The following is a 17,990-nucleotide window of genomic DNA, read 5'->3' as shown; positions in this document are numbered from 1 at the left end:
GTACCCACTAAGGACAGAAACTGCTACAGACACTGGAGGTATCATACAGTCCCTGCCCTCCAGACAGGGCACACATGTGCTCAGTCACACCAACATGCACCAAGTGCAGTAACACACAAGGGATAGTGGCTGTCCAGAGGACAAAGCGGGTGATTAGCCCTATACCTGCATTAGTGAAGGAAGGAACCACAGAGAAAGTGAAATTCAAGCTGGGACCTGAAGACTGAGGAGATCACCACGATCAGCAGGACAAAGGTTTCTGCCCCAGCTGGACAACTGTTACACCAGGAACAGTCTTGGGTGAAGACGTGATTCCATTTGGTCGTGGTGAGCTTGAGATTCCTGTGGGAAAAAGAGAGGGAGACATCCAGTAAACAAGCAGCTTATACCAGCCTGAGCACAAGAAAACAGTTCCAGGGGAGAACTACAATAGTCAGTACATTCAGTTCAGTTCAGTTAGTCGCTCAGTCGTGTCCGAATCTTTGTGACCCCATGAATCACAGCACACCAGGCCTCCCTGTCCATCACCAACTCCCGGAGTTCACTCAAACTCATGTCCATCGAGTCGGTGATGCCATCCAGCCATCTCATTCTCTGCCGTCCCCTTCTCCTCCCACCCCCAAACCTTCCTAGCATCAGACTCTTTTCCAGTGAGTCAACTCGTCGCATGAGGTGGCCAAAGTATTGGAGTTTCAGCTTTAGCATCAGTCCTTCCAATGAACACCCAGGACTGATCTCCTTTAGAATGGACTGGTTGGATCTCCTTGCAGTCCAAGGGACTCTCAAGAGTCTTCTCCAGCACCACAGTTTACATTAGTGTTGATTAAAGCCATGGGGGTAATCAGGACCTCTTACTGAAAGAAAACCAAGAGTGAAGGGAAAGGACGCAGCAGGAAAGATCTAAGCATGAGTGGGGGCGGGGGCGGGGTGGCACCAGAAGAGGGTTGGAGTGCTGAAACCAGGGGTTAGAAGGTGTGAAATGTCAAAGGAAGAGCAGGAACAAGGCCTGAAAACGCAACTGGTTTGGCCAGGAGAAGGTGAATTCAAGAATATTTCAAGTAGAAATGACAGACCCGCAGACAGACATGGGTAAAAGTGGGATGATAGGGAGGGAGTGCGGCAAACTCCTTTAGAGAGACTTTGTTAGGAAGGGCTGGTGATAAGTTCCGTTTTCAGATTTTTAGATACCTGGGCATGTTCATAGCTGCAGGGCTGGAGCCAGGAGAGAGGAAAAGCTTGAAAGACAGGGGAAAGAATGAAGATGAGAAAGATCCTAGAAGAGCCTGAAGTAGGTGGATGAAAAGCCCAAGGGGAGCATTAGCCTTGAAGAGAGTAAGCCCCACACTAAGCCGGCTGGGGGTGGTGGTTAAGGGGCCAGTCGGAGCTGGGTAGATAGAGCTCCTTTCTGATACTGACAACTTCCTGAGACACAGATTCTTAAGTATCTTAATAGGTGAGAGTAGTCTTAGTATCAGACTGGACAGTTGCTGACAGTGGCTTGGCAGGGGACGGAGTCATCTCTTCTTTTCAAAACAATTTACCACCACATCCATTGAAACTAGCTGCTCTGTCTGAAGGCTAAGCAGACTCAAAGGTTTTGCAACTGCTAACACTTGGCTTGGGACATAGTCAAATAAGCAAGACCTTGAGGATAAATTCCAAAATGCAAGAAGTCATTTCAACACCGCTCCTTTCTAAACTTGGGTTACTTTGGAAAGGAATGGCGGGGGGTGGGGGGATAGGAGAGGGGCTGACACTTTTTCCTTCTCCCCTAGTGGCTCTAATACTAAATCAAAGTAGCACAGCTCCAAAAATATCTGTAATTTAAAGACCAAGCAAACTTCTTAAAATGATAACAGTACTATTAGCCCAGTAAAACATTATCGTTATGTTCCTTTCAGCTATGCCACAAAGAAACTAAGATATTCCAAACCAAGACTCCAAACCAAGACATAAAAGCATTTGTACTTTTTCTTAATCCAAGAACTATTATAAGGCAAAGTCTGCTATCTACGCGTACCTGAGGATTCAGAATTCGATACATCTCTAGTAGCTAAAACTTCACTCAGGTTGGCATCTAGGTAGCCAGCATGGGCTAGGAAGGTGTCCACCGTGAAGTCCACAAGGAGCTGCAGTTTGCTCACCACCACTAGGCCAGCATCCCTTTCCCTTTCTCTCCTGTCACTGCATTACCATCAATAAACACTTCCCTGAGGGCTGACGACGGTACAGGCATTGTTCTATTAGGTGGTGATACACTAATGAATAAAACCAGGCCTTGCATTAGGATAACTTTATGTTTTATCTGTATATTTTTAGATTTAGAAATAAAAAAATCCATGTTTTATCTATATATTTTTATGCTATGTTTTATCTATATATTTTTATATTTTATCTATTTATGTACACTTTAATATATAGTACATATTAAATATATATAATATTTATATATATTAGGGGGCGGGCACCACACTGCAAGGCTTGCAGGATCTTAGTTCCCCAACCAGAGATTGAACTTGGGCCATGGCACTGAAAATGCAGAGTCCTAACCACAGGACCACCAGGGAATTCCTGATAACTTATGTTCTAGAAAAGTCAACTGTACAAATAAATTACTATCCACATTTCTCAAGGTCTGACTTGCCATCTCCACTCCCAACTTCAACTAGATCCTCTTAATAAGCCTTCACAGCACCTCACGTTTGCCACAGACATTAGCCTGTAGGTGCTCGCGTGGTCATTTCTTTGTTCTCCCCATACTACACTAGAGATTTAACTAGAAAAAGGGTCTCAAGTCTATTATGTGTCCCCACTATATCCCTAGTATCCAGCAAGGTACCTAGAACACAGCAAGCAACCAAACGTTAAATGGATGGGTGAATGGATGAACGTGGTTTTATGATCTTAGTTTTTCAAGATCAAAGCAATCAAGATAGACTGATAGGAAGGCCTAAAAGTAGCATGTTTATTATAAGTGGTACGCTTTCATCCAGTGATCAAAAAATGACGGTTTTTTCCCCCTTATATGCCACAAGAAATTAAAATCATAGCAAAAAAAAGATCTTTTAAAATATACATTCCAGTATTACTTAGGATGATCACTGCTAATTTGATATTAATACATCTCTAATGAGAGTCCCTTGGACTGCAAGGAGATCCAACCAGTCCATTCTCAAGGAGATGGATCCTGGGTGTTCATTGGAAGGACTGATGCTGAAGGCCAATACTTTGGCCACCTCATGCGAAGAGTTGACTCACTGGAAAAGACTCTGATGCTGGGAAGGATTGGGGGCAGGAGGAGAAGGGGACGACAGAGAATGAGATGGCTGGATGGCATCACTGACTCGATGGACATGTGTTTGAGTGAACTCCGGGAGTTGGTGATGGACAAGGAGGCCTGGCATGCTGTGATTCATGGGGTTGCAAAGAGTCGGTCTTGACTGAGCGACTGAACTGAATTGAACTTATAATCTGTGGTTAAGAGGTAACAAACAGAAGGGGGAAAAGTTCAGGCAGTGACAGATTTTATTTTCTTTGGCTCCAAAATCACTGCGGCCTGTGACTGAAGCCGTGAGATTAAAAGACCTTTGCTCTTTGGAAAGAAAACCATGATAAACCTATTAAAAATCAGAGACATCACTTTGCTGACAAAGATCCGCATAGTCAAAGTTATGGTTTTTGCAATAGTCATATATGGATGTGACAGTTGGACCATCAAGAAGACTGAGTGCAGAAGAACTGATGCTCTCAAGTTCTGGCAGTGAAGAAGACCCTTGAGAGTCCCTGGACTTCAAGGAGATCAAACCAGTCAATCCTGAAGGAAATCAGGCCTGAATATTCACTGGAAGGACTGATACTCTGACCACCTGATGTGAAGAGCCAACTCACGGAAAAGACCCTGATGATGGGAAAAACTGAAGGCAGGAAGAGAAGGGGGTAACAGAGAATGAGATAGTGGGACAGCATCACCATCACTCATGACTCAATGGACGTGAGTTGGACAAAACTCCAGGAGCTAGTAAAGGACAGGGAAGCCTGGGGTACTGCACTCCATGGGGTCACAGCGTCGGACACAACTTAGTGACTGAACAACAACAGTTAACTTTAGAAAAAATTAAAAATCAAAGAATCCAAATTCACATGTTGAACAGATGTTAAAAAATATTCTTTGGACTCATGAGAGTTTATTTCAGAAAAGCGCTGTCTCTGATATTTAAGCCAAAAGAAAGACAAGTAAAGCCTTAATGCATCTTATGAGACTAGATTTTGAACAACATTCTATCAGCACACAGAGTATTAATGTTTTTCAGTATCGTTCTGTGGATGTATTCAGCCATTCTTCTCACATACATGCAGCTCCAAACTCCTGCTTTTAAGATTAATTAATGAGATTTTAAAGGCCAAGAGAATGCTCAAGAAAAATAAGGAGACAAAAACATCTTGAGCTTCAAAAACTGGGAGACTAGAGGCCACTTTGCCTCGACTCCCCTCCTCCAATGTTCACTGGGGAAGGCAAGCTTCTAATTCTGAAATATTTTGAGGAAAGCAAATTTACATTTTGCTGTTGTATAAACACTGTGAGTGAAGTGAAAGTTGCTCAGTTGTGTCTGACTCTTTGCGGCCCCATGGACGATCAGTTCAGTTCAGTTCAGTCGCTCAGTCGTGTCCGACTCTCTGCGACCCCATGAATCACAGCACGCCAGGCCTCCCTGTCCATCACCAACTCCCGGAGTTCACTCAAACTCATGTCCATCGAGTCGGTGATGCCATCCAGCCATCTCATTCTCTGCCATCCCCTTCTCCTCCTGCCCCCAACCTTTCCCAGCATCAGAGTCTTTTTCAGGGAGTCAACTCGTCGCATGAGGTGGCCAAAGTATTGCAGTTTCAGCTTTAGCATCAGTCCTTCCAATGAACACCCAGGATTGATCTCCTTTAGAATGGACTGGTTGGATCTCCTTGCAGTCCAAGGGACTCTCAAGAGTCTCCTCCAGCACCACAGTTCAAAAGCATCAATTCTTCGGCGATCAGCTTTCTTCACAGTCCAACTCTCACATCCATACATGATCATGGGAAAAACCATAGCCTTGACTAGACGGACCTTGGTTGGCAAAGTAATGTCTCTGCTTTTTACTATACTATTTAGGTTGGTCATAACTTTCCTTCCAAGGAGTAAGCGTCTTTTAATTTCATGGCTGCACTTAGCATCTGCAGTGATTTTGGAGCCCAAAAAAATAAAGTCTGACACTGTCTCCACGATTTTTCCATTTGCCATGAAGTGATGGTTACAGATGCCATGATCTTTGTTTACTGAATGTTGAGCTTCAAGCCAACCTTTTCACTCTCCTCTTTCACTTTCATCAAGAGGCTTTTGAGTTCCTCTTCGCTTTCTGCCATAAGGGTGGTGTCATCTGCATATTTCAGGTTATTGATATTTCTCCCAGGAATCTTGATTCCAGTTTGTGCTTCTTCCAGCCCAGGGTTCCTCATGATGTACTCTGCATATAAGTTAAATAAGCAGGGTGACAATATACAGCCTTGATGTACTCCTTTTCCTATTTGGAACCAGTCTGTTGTTCCATGTCCAGTTCTGACTGTTGCTTCCTGACCTGCATACAGGTTTCTCAAGAGGCAGGTCAAGTGGTCTGGTAATCCCACCTCTTTCAGAATTTTTCACAGTTTATTGTGATCCACACAGTCAAAGGCTTTGGCATAGTCAAAGCAGAAATAGACGATACAGTCCATGAAATTCTCCAGGCCTTTCCCTTCTCCAGGGGATCTTCCCAACCCAAGGATCAAACCCAGGTCTCTCGCATTGCAGGTGGATTCTTTACCAGCTGAGTTACAAGGGAAGCCTGTACATAATTAAACTGGTTCCTATACTTGATATAGGCCACTAAATCTCCATTAATTACAGTGGATAAATTCTGTGGCCCAAAAACTCTGAAATCTTGGCAGAGAAACCCTAAAACTGTAACTTAAAGGGCAATCAACTCATTCAATTCAGTCAGAGGCGTCTATTATTTTACAAACTGAATGGCTATTTTTCTTTACTATTCCAGCTGAACTTTTACAGAATCAAAGAAGAAAATTCCTAAAGAAATCAAAGACAGTAAAGTTCAATAATCAGAGCTAATGCACTCAAGTACCAGAAATGCAAAATGTTTAATGATGTGCTTTGGAACTTCCCCGGTAGTCCAGTGGATAAGACTCTGTGCTCCCAGTGCAGAGAGGCTTGTGTTCAATCCCTGGCTGGGGAAACTAAGATCCCACATGCCACATGGTACAATTTTAAAAGACTTCTTAAAGGTGTCTGAAGTTAAAATTCAAAGACATCCATGGCTAACTTTATTAGATCACAAAAACAACAATGTTTAACGGGACATCATAAAATATCAGGAAAGCATGGTGATGCTCAAAAACTTAAACATAAAATTACCAGATGATCCAGCAATTCCACTTCTGAGTGTACGCCCAAAAGAACTGAAGGGACTCTTGAAAGAGATATCTGTTCATGATCACAGAAGTGTTCTTCACAACAGCCAAGAGGTGGAAGTTACCCAAGTGACCCCTGGCAGACAAATGAATAAGCAGAATGTACTACATACGTACAATGGACTACTATTCAGCCTTAAAAGGAATGAAATCCTGAAACGTGCCACAATAACAATGAACCCAGAACATATTATTTGAAGTGAAATAAGCCAGACACCAAAGGACAAATACGTGACTCCACTTATATTTGAAGTAGACAAATTCATGCAGCCAAAAATCAAAATGGTGGTGAATAGAAGCTGGAAGAGAAGAAAATGGGGAGTTAGTGTTTAATGGGTACAGAGCTTCAGTCTGGGATAAGAAAGTTCTAGAGATGGACAGAGACAATGGCTACTGCATAATATATTTTAAAATGGCTAAAAAGATTTTGTTATATGTAATTTACAATTTAAAAAAATGAGGAAGCATCTGAAATTTGAGTCTAACAAGTGCCAAATAGCTTTTGTATTAGTAAAAAGTCAAAGGAAGCCAACTACTCAAAACACCTTATGACTATGTTGTGATTATTTTTAAAATTCTCAGATTTTGATTTTATGCTTGGTAATAACGTTATTAAAATATTTGAAGTATACTGTATACTAGGAATTTGAATAGTGAGAAAAATTAAATATTTATGAATATATTTTACAAACCAAGTCTTTAAAACCGAAAAAAAAAATAACCCAGTGTGCTCAGCACTGTATTCCAAAGTACTCAACTGTTTAATGGTATATTTTTCCCCCGATATTTTTCCAATACTGTATTTTGATACAAGGAAAAGATTAAAAATCAGACTATGTTAAAACATGACGACAGAAATAAAATACCTTTGCTCTCAATCTTATTAGTTCTGAGAAAGTCATCATTAAGTTCTTTTATATTATAAATCCCAGGTTTATGTATGTGTGTATATACCTATTTGTACACAGGCATATACAAATGTATATGTATAAAACTATGACACTTGTGATAACACAAATAATTAAATGCATTTTTGCTTGTTTTAGAAATTTAGCCTTGGTAGACAGATTCATATTTAATCTAACACCGCTTTTAGAGATGAAGAAACTGAGAAGCACAAAGGATACTTGCTAAGGGTATGACTTTGCTAGCCACAACCAGAATTTAGAACTTTTAGTCAAGGGGTGAAATTTTATTAATGCCATATATTTCATAAAATTCAATTCAGCCTCTAAAATTAAAGGTCCCTGATCCTAGTCATTGTTCAAATGTGTGAACACTGAGGAAGCTGAATCTGAATTTTAGCTTAATCCTCTCATTTTAAGAAGCTTTACTCATGGAAATAAGATATCCAAAATATGGCAATTTAAGGAAAATGACAGCAAATTTTAAAGTTCACTCTAGGAAGCACCAGCCTCTTTTTTTAAAAAATATGAATTAAGTTAAAAATCATTTTTAATTCAGTGAAACTTTCTTGCTAACTTCAACAGGACTCTGTGCCCAGATCAACAGCATCATCCTTTTCGCAGGAGAAATGAGAGACACCTGGCTATAATTGTAGTATGTCTTAAGACAGTTTTTAAGCCACTGAAATCAATGTAAAATGCCTATACCAAATTATAGTTGACCTATTTACATTATCTTCTCTTATTCATATTCATTACATACCCATATTGACTTGGATGTCATACAGATATAATAAAAGAATAATTCTTCCTATTTGTTATTTTATCTTCATTCAGTTGCAAATGTTACTGTTTAAAAGAACCAGTAAAAATTAAATAAGCTTCCCTGCTTTATGAAATTGTTTAAACCTTAAATTGCTATACATTTTATCTGCTTTAACAACCAAGAACTAACCCTTACATTCATCCCCGATTTGAACTTCATAGATTCTAAAAACTATTAACTATAGTTTCAAAATAGGTTGGACCCATAGAAGCAAGAGAAGTCCACAAATTAGATGAATATAGTTTTATATATAAATAATAGCTGATCAAATATCACGTTCTAATGATAAACTTCCTTATATGTCAGATAAAGTGTATTTAAATGTTTCCTATTTCCACATTTGAAAATTATCTTCCAAATGTAATGAAATATGTTGCAGTACTGATCAGTTACCCACTATATGACCAGAACTTTTCCTTTAAAGGAAAACTTTAAACAAAGTAAAAATGTGGTTACTTTTCATTGTCACATGATAGGAAACTGTACAGTTAAAGACCACTTTCACTGCATCGCACAGTAATTCCCTATTTGCCGGTTGATGAATATAGTGACTCAGATAAAGTGACCTCCTACATCCTCTTACTTTAAGCATTTAATAGTATTTCTTATACTCACCTACGTTATTAGTGAAAGAGGACACATAGGTGAGAAAATCCTACATTTCTAGGGATCAAGAACATCCGATAATTATATGATATGATCACAAATATATTCAAAATGCGTACAAAATGCACGAAAGTATCTTTTCTGACCCCTCATTAATGACTTCCGGAAAGATTGGTATAAGCTTGTTGCTAACTATACTGCTAACACCTGTCCTTTTTCTAGGAACTGGAAAGAATTTACAAATCAATAAAGTTCTAATTACCACCAGACTTGGCTTATTAACCACTTCAAATTTTTTTACATGCCCTGGCTTTCTCCCCCATATGTTATTAGTTAAGCTGATTTCTACTTTCTCCTGACTACTTTTCTCAGTGAATACACATAATGTACAAAAGCTCAGTTCCTTGTAATGGCAAGAGGTAAGAAACTGTCAAAGCATGAAGACTGATACATTATGATTAAATACAGATGTGTCTAGGTAAAATAAAACCACATGAAGAAAAATTTTATTTTGTTAAATTGACATTGCATCATGTTACCTTGCAAAAGAAACTGGCTGTATTTTTCTACCTAGTTGCTGATTCCAAACAAGCATCATTTCCCTTTGCTTTGGGGTAAGAGTGGAAAAAGCAATATTTTACAGAAATAACATTTAGCTGCTCTGAATTACAGGTGTAAGTGCTGTGCAAATAATACCTGCAAGGCTGAGAGCCTCCAGAGACAAGGATCAGCCACCCCTACAACCTGTTACTAAGAAAAAAGGAGAGATTCAGCAAGTGTCATCTGATAAACAGATCCTGGCAAAACCCTACACTAATACACAACTGCTTCAGATAAATCTATTCAACTTGCAGGAGTTAACTCCTGTTTTGCATATCAGCTGCTCAAGGCTAGAAGAAAAAGATACTTTCTAAAAAGGAACATTATTGACAGTTTTCTCCCCTTTCTCCCTCCACAGATTGTAGTAGGTAGAGTTCCTAGAGTAGAACTAGGGGATGAAAAGAGGGTGGATTTTGTAACTATTCTGTAATTAACACAGAGACCTTTAAAATTTCAGCAGGGGGATCCAGAAATTATACCTACTGCTGCTGCTGCTGCTGCTAAGTCACTTCAGTCGTGTCTGACTCTGTGTGACCCCACAGACGGAAGCCCACCAGGGTCCCCCGTCCCTGGGGTTCTCCAGGCAAGAACACTGGAGTGGGTTGCCATACCTACTGCTCACTGCAAAAAAAATTTCCTTGCATCGGAGTCAGAACAGGAACACTCCTAAGCCATCAAAACAAATCGAAGTATTTTCCAAATTCTGAAATAAGAGGTGAGGACATTCCGAACTCTAAACCCAGAATGCATCAACTACAATATTACCATATGGCTGAGATTGTCAAGAAAAACACATCACTGGTTCTACCCACAAACACCTAATCACTAAATTTGCAATATTTAAACAGTCCAGTTTAACTTAATATCACTTCACTATCTGCATAAAGCTAAGACTTTCACAACTAACATTAACTACATCAAGACAACCCTTTTCAACGCCTCCTGCCAAACAGCAGGGCCACCAGGTAAACCTTTGTTTCAATTCGGTTCAGTCGCTCAGTCGTGTCCGACTCTTTGCGACCCCGTGGACTGCAGCATTGTTTCTATTAGGCAGCTGCAATCTTTCATACTGTTTCTGAACTCCTTTGATGGTCTTTGGTGCTAGTGGGAACTGACCACGAGGGACACAGTGAGAAGGGTCACGTGAACAGCTCGTGACTTCCACCGTGAAGCAACCCTCCTCAGGATAGTAGGAAGCTCAAAGTTAGGATGCACACATCCAAGTACCTAGAAAGCACGCAGCTGATGACTTCCCAGGGAATGCACGAGGCACCGGGATGAAGTCCCAGCACCCAGAGTGGAAATGCAACAAATGCCAACGTCTTACTACTTGCAACAACTTCCCCGCAGCGCCGGAGCAGTCAGGGACTTCGGGGCGGTCGAGGTCTGGGTCGGAGCCCGGTCCCTCCAGACCCAGACCCTGCCGATCCTCGGAGACGCGCCCTCACTCCCCACCACGCGCGGACAGACCTGCCCCAGCACCATGCAGGGGAGAGCCCGCTTGCCCTGAAGCCGGCCTAGGAAACTGACCTACGCGGTCACCCGGGTTCCAGATCTCCTGGCGGGGGAACCACAATCGCAGGCTGCCCGCCTCACGCCCAGGAGGCGGCCGTCACCTGGCTCGCACCCCCGGAAGACTCGCGGCCCCGCGGATAGTCGGTCTCGGGGATCCCGGCGCCCGGCGGAGCGCGAGGTCGCTCGGCACCACTCCGCGAGGTGGCGCCGCCCCTCCGCGCGGCCGGCCCCGCGAGCGCGCGCGCGCTCCGGTTCTCTTTACGCCGTGCCCGGGGGCCACGTGACCGGCGCGCGGGCCGGGTGGCGCGCTCGGCCCCGGCCCCGCCCCCGCCCTGGCACGCCCCGCCCCCAGCACGCTCCAGTCCCGCCAGGATCGCCGAGGCTGGCTCCAGGATTTGCCAGCTGCTGCCAGGAGGGGCGAGGACTTCACGCTCCTCCCACACGCCCCGCCCGAAGAGAAGGACGGACCCCACATCGAGGACACCCAGGAGCAGTGGCACGGAAAGGAAGCCCTCCAAGCCGAAGCAAATATATTTATAAATACTCAATACATTACCCAGCTGCCCGGGTTTTTTCTTTTCTGTTTTGGTTGCGACTTTACTCGTGGGAACTTAATGGGCAGTGTAAATTAGCTGCACCTCTCTTTTCACATGTCAAAGGATGATCTTTAAATGCTATACAGGTGTAAGCATCTAAGATGGATATGAGTAAGGTATGCTTAAAGAGAGATCTTACAAGTTTTCCTTCACTTCGTACCCCCATCACACACCTTTCATAGTCTGTCTCTACGGACTCGCACAGCAGGTCTAACCAGAGTAGTTAACACATACTCTATTATGTGAAGGTACTCACTCTAATGTAATTACACCTTATAAAAATATGCATAGCTGAAAAAGACGAAGTTACGAGCATACGAAAAAATTTTCAACTTTCTTGTATTTTCCAGTGTTTTTAATGAACATGTTCTTTTGTAATGAACATTAATAAACAGGTATCGTATTTAAGGGGCGTAGGTTTTCAGTTAAGTCTAGAAACCTGGTTGAGAACCTATGAAAAGCCAGTTGGTCATTGCACTTGTATGTGATACCTGATGTATCAGATCTCTTAGAATGTTTCTGGAGAACACAGGAAACCTTGCTTATATATCCTAGGCTAGCATCATCTTTTCTTAGTAGAAAAGGCACTTGAAGAGCACAGTCCTTCAAGAGTGATTGTGTGGTAACTAAGGCAGTCATATTTGCCTCACAAGGAAACCTCAGAGCTTATTTTCTAAGAATACTGAATTACCTTCAAAGCCAAAATAAAAATTGACTACCTGAATAATTATCCACATTATTCCACAAAAGCCTTAATTCTCACTAACATGATTTAATTGCCCAAATTCACTACTCATTTCTTTTTTCAGTTCACGAAATTGAGTTTGTAAACATCCTAGCCAATAGGAGGATGAAAATAACAGGAAGTAATCACCATAACTAGCAATAAAAAGTTCTAATCTTGGTAAGATCACTCCTTGTACATATTTTTACAGGCGTCTCTTTGATATCTGTGTAGACAATCTTTAGGAAAAGGTATCTCTTTCGCATTTTTATTTCTGACTAGTACAGATATAAACACATCAAGGGTGTAACAATTCTTAAGCACTACTGTCCAATGCAACTTTCTACAATGATAAAAATGTTCTAGGCCTGGTGTGCTGTGATTCATGGTGTCGCAAAGAGTCGGACACGACTGAGCAACCGAACTGAACCCTGTCCAATACAGTAGCCACCAGCCACATATGCCTGCTGCGCTCTTGAACTTTGGCTAGTGTGATTAAAGAATTGAGTTTTATGTAATTTTAAATAGCCACCATGTGGCTGGTGGTGGTTTAGTTGCTAAATCATGTCCGACTCTTACAATCCCATGGTCTGCCAGGCTCCTCTGTCCATGGGATTTTCCAGGCGAGAATAATAGAGTGAGCTGCCATTTCCTTCTCCAGGGGATCTTCCCAACCCAGGAATCGGACCCAGGTCTTCTGCATTGCAGGCAGATTCTTTACCAACTGAGCTGAGGGAAGCCCACTTCCTCATGTGGCTACCATGTGGCTAGCAGCAACCATAATGGATAGTACTATTCTATAACAACAAAGAATTACTATGTTGCCCCCAACTGTGTCATACTCTATTTTGAGAAGCATTTAGTAGACACAGAACATCTGGAAACAATTAATAAGTTCTTCTGAGCTTGTGAACAGGTAGATATTTTAACTTTGCAGATGGAGCATGTTAAAGTTACTGTCACCCTTTATCTACAATGAATGTAACTAGGACAGAATTGGTAGCTCTGGGTGAATAGAAAAGGGATTTGGGAGAAACTAACTCTTTGCCCTGCCATTCCCAGCCCTGCCTGACTCAACTGGAAGGTTAACATCTTCAGATCACAATGTGTTTCATCAGAATTACCCATGGCCTGGTTCAGACTGGATCCACTTAGGGTTCTTTCGTTTGCTTGTTTCAGATAATTTCGTCATCCTCAGTCACAAAGTCATGTCCATCTCTTTGCGACCCCATGGACTGTAGCCCACTAGGCTTCTCTGTCCATGGGCTTTTCCCGGCAAGAATACTGGAGTGGGTGGCCATTCCCTTCTCCAAGGGATCTTCCAACCCAGGAATTGAACCTGCGTCTTGCATGTTTCTTGCATTGGCAGGTGGATTCTTTTACCACTGAGTCATCTGGGAAGCCCAGGAGCCCACAACTACTACTGTCCACCCAACATCCCAGCGTTTACCACCAGAGTAAGATCTCCTCCAGATTATAGTACCTGATGTTTGTGTCCCTGCAGTTTTGTCTTAAGCCTGAAATGCCCCAGAATGCACTTCGCAAACTGCATGTTTTAAAAACACTCCCCTGGTGCCCATGTGATTTTCAAGTGCTACAGAAGGCGCACTAAAGGCTTATTAAGGCTTATTAAAAGGAGGATTTTATGGACTGAGACTTTGGGGAGGGCTTTGGGTAATTATTGCCTGGAATGCTGAAAAATAGGTCAGATGTCATCAGGCAAATCCACATAAACTGTTGAGTTGGGGGAAATTAACCAACCCTACATCTGCATATTAAGTACTTTGTAGTTATTATTAACCCAATACTATCAAGGCTATGATGTCATTGTTTCTTTATCTCTTTAAAGCTGTCTAAATATTTTTTGTCATTTGTACCATACACTCAGATTTTTTAATAACTGAAATGAGTTGGTACATTTTTAGATATTAAATTATTTTTATTTAAACTCAATTCTGTGCCTGTCCCTCTTTTGCCAGGTATGGGACATACAGATGTCTAATCAACTGCCTCCCACCGATGACTGATTCTGCTGGGTCCCCACACAAAAAGTTTAGGAAGGTCCCCTCTATCTATAGTTCCTTGATTGCTAGCAACAAGCAGTGACACTGGCTAACCTAAGCAAATAGGGAATGTTTTGCACAGTATCAAATAAACAGCTGAAAATCTGGCCCAGCCAGGACAGGACTAGGGCACTTCCAGGGATCTGGGTAGGAGGGACTAGTCTACAGGTTTTCTAGGTTGCTCCCACCAGGAAAGAGTAAGTTCCATTTATTTTTGTTTTCCTATCATTTTGTCTTCCTCTTCAAAAGAGGCAAACTTGAGAGAGCAACAGACAGAGAGACACTGGTATACAGGGCAGGGCACCTTGGCTGACGATCCCATGAAACTACCTTCCATAAGAAAAGTAGTGCCCCAGTGACCCACACCTGCACACGTGTACGTTAGCGAGGTCCAGTGCTGTTACCAGAAGGAGTAATGAATTATCAGCAACCTCAATCACAAAAATGCCCATTACAGTCTCTTTTTTGTTTTTCAATCAAGCCCTTCCCTTCGTAGCTTTTCCCATAAGGCACGGGCTCCTTGGGCGATATTTCGAGCTCCACATTCAGCCCTTTGCTTTCTTCTTCATGAGCATACCCCTGCTTTTCCATCCATAGTTGTCTGATCAAGCAGTGTGCCTAACAATTACACTACCCCTTCCTGGAAACCTCAGAAAGTCTGCCTTGCCCACAGCCCCTCTTTGAGGGCTTCCTTACACAGCCTCTGATTCCTGGCTCAGCGAAAGGCGCAGGGCCAGGACCTAACCAAATGGCACCTTTTTTCAGGCTTACCAAAAGTCTGTAGATGTGCTCTGCCCAACAGAGAAGATCTCTGCTGGGTAGTATTAAACTACTAGTATAAACTGTCTAGTATAAACCATCTAGATTCTCTGTGGGTCCATTTGACTGTGCAGTGTACAAAGTACAGTGTTCAGGGTAGAAGCAGGAAAACACACAGAGGAAAGTGAAGGCAGAGAGAAAGCAGAAACAGTGGGCGGTCAAGAAGGAGAGAAGAGAGGAGACTGGGAATCTCTGAGGCAAGAGCAGAGAGAGGTTGCGACCCCAGGGTGTGGAAACATGCGTGCAGGGCATGAAGGGTGAGGCTCCCTGCTGAGAAGGCGCTCACTGCTGGCTGCAGCTGTGTCTCCACCCACCTGTCAGGGTACCACAGAGGTTTCTCCTTTTTATCTCTCTGTATCATTGCAGTAAATTCCTACACTTTTAAACCTAATATAACTTGTTTCTCTGTTCCTTGAATCCAGAAAGAGCCTCACACCATGATGACCTCTTTCTTGCTCTCAGCTCTCCCGTTCTTGATCTCTAACAAACAACCCTGTCCATATCGCCTTTCAACAGCCACCCTTCACTTCAAAGTCTCAGCAACTCTTTTGAAACTTCTAAAACACATCTCTTTCCAGATCCTCAGTAACTCCCACTGTCCATTCCAGAGTCACCTGTCAACACCTGATGAGTGGCCATAGCATGTCACATTAGCCCACGTGGTGAGATCACAAAGATCAAAGAAAGGGGATTTGATGCGCCAGCCTGGGGCCTGAATTGAAAGTACAGATCAGACTCCTGGATCTTAGATTTGGAAGAGTCAGCAGAAACCTACCAGCCCAACATCACACCTAAAGCCAGATGGTCTTCAACCACATTGCAAAGGGGAATTTATCTGGCTGGAGCCCAGGAATCACTGCCTCACGTGCGTGCTAAGTCACTTCAGTCGTGTCTGACTCTTTGCGGCCCAGCAGATTGTAGCCCTCCAGGATCCTCTGTGCAACTCAAAGCACTCTCCTGGCTGAATTATTACTGGTAAAATTTTCTCCTACAGAGGCAAATGCCCGCTCCATACAGCTCTCACCGCGTATTCAACATAAATATGAACTATATTAGCCTTCAACAGGCTATTATTGTAAAAAGTTAAAGAAGACTAGCATGAACTGCCTTGATTTCTCTTTCCTGTGCTTATATCTCCAGAGGCTCCAGCCTGTGATCAGGCTTCAGCCGGAAGTAGCATTCTAAACCCAGTTTGTACCTTTATCTCTTAAAATTTAGCAAATCACATCTGTTTCTATAAAAATAAAAACAATAATCTTAGTACTATTGTATCCACTTTGTGAAACTAAACTTTGCCTTTTTTCCAACCTTATTTTTGACCTCTCCACTGCCCTCTGGTGGTGGTAAATTTTTTCTCAACTGATAAAATTGGGAGAGAAAAGAGATCAGAGATAGAAGGAAGGTGGCATCTGGTCCCATCACTTAATGGGAAATAGATGGACAAACAGTGGAAACAGTGTCAGACTATTTTGGGGGCTCCAAAATCACTGCGGATGCTGACTGCAGCCATGAAATTAAAAGATGCTTACACCTTGGAAGGAAAGTCATGACCAACCTAGATAGCATATTAAAAAGCAGAGACATTACTCTGCCAACAAAGGTCCGTCTAGTCAAGGCTATGGTTTTTCCAGTGGTCATGTATGGATGTGAGAGTTGGACTATAAAGAAAGCTGAGTGCTGAAGAATTGATGCTTTTGAACTGTGGTGTTGGAGAAGACTCTTGAGAGTCCCTTGGACTGCAAGGAGATCCAACCAGTTCATTCTAAAGTTGAATGGGTGTTCATTGGAAGGACTGATGCTAAAGCTGAAACTCCAATACTTTGGCCATCTCATGCAAAGAGTTGACTCACTGGAAAAGACTCTGATGCTGGGAGGGATTGAGGGCAGGAGGAGAAGGGGACGATAGAGAATGAGATGGCTGGATGGCATCACTGACTTGATGGACATGAGTTTGCATGAACTCCGGGAGTTGGTGATGGACAGGGAGGCCTGGTGTGCTGTGATTCATGGGGTCGCAAAGAGAGGGACACGACTGAGCAACTGAACTGAACTGAACTGAGTGCAGAAAAAAAGAGTGATTACATTCATATATAGATTCGTGACCTCATAAAGTTTATAATCTAATTTTAGAAGCAAAGTATACAATGGAAACTAACAAAAAAAAAAACCCTTAACAACCATTATAACTGATAAAACAAATTCTAAAGAATTTGGGAAGACGAGATCAGTGAGGACTAGGGCAAAGATGTATAGCAGTGGTGGTATATATGCTTAGCTTCAGCTTTAGATCAGAAACAGCAGGAAATGGGAAATGAGTACCTTCAACACAATAAGTTTGAGAGATGCAGCAAGAAACTGAAGATGTGAGAGTATATTTGGGGAAAGAGCTTAGGGGTAGAAACAGATTTGTGAATCATGCACAAATATCCATGACACTGTAGATTACCAACTGAAAGAAGATTAGAGTAATGACATGCATGCAAGGACTTATAAGAGCAGAGAATCTCTCATTCATCATTGATTAATCCGTGTCTTCATTAGTCAGTAAATACATATTAACCTAGTAACTGACATGACTTGTTAGTGGATACATGTGCAAGGCACTGTTTAAGGCTGAGAGAAAAAAAGATAACTCTGATAACAGCCTTGCCTTCAGGAATTTAAGAACCTAGGGACACAGATGAGGCAATGTAAGACTTATAAATCAGCAGGTGAATTAAGAGATAGAAAATAATAAGAACCATAAGAAAACTTCAGATAAAGGAGGAATAAGGGGAAGAAAGTTTTGTTTGTAAGCTGTGGCTATTAGTGAATCAGTTCAGTTCAGTTCAGTTGCTCAGTTGT

General features: G+C 42.2%; 1 protein-coding gene across 5 annotated transcripts in view; it reads right to left on the bottom strand.

The window, feature by feature from the left end:
- OSBPL1A (oxysterol binding protein like 1A) overlaps positions 1 to 11,164 on the bottom strand; it is a 223,554-nt gene extending 212,390 nt beyond the window's left edge. For 4 of the 5 annotated variants that reach the window (XM_055417076.2, XM_055417078.2, XM_055417079.2 and 1 more), the window contains exons 1-2: positions 10,960 to 11,164; positions 166 to 342 (exon numbers count right to left, since the gene is read on the bottom strand). The gene's annotated coding sequence lies outside the window, so the exon portion shown is untranslated. The remainder of the gene's footprint in view (positions 1 to 165; positions 343 to 10,959) is intronic. The other variant, XM_055417077.2, reaches the window with a different exon arrangement.
- Positions 11,165 to 17,990: the final 6,826 nt, after the last annotated feature.

Source organism: Moschus berezovskii, chromosome 28 (assembly GCF_049115385.1).
Source record: "Moschus berezovskii isolate FMDL1 chromosome 28, NW_MosBer_1.0, whole genome shotgun sequence".
NCBI lineage: Eukaryota > Metazoa > Chordata > Mammalia > Artiodactyla > Moschidae > Moschus > Moschus berezovskii.
The sequence above is the reverse complement of the archived record's forward strand: the minus strand, read 5'-3'. Positions and strand labels throughout refer to the sequence as shown.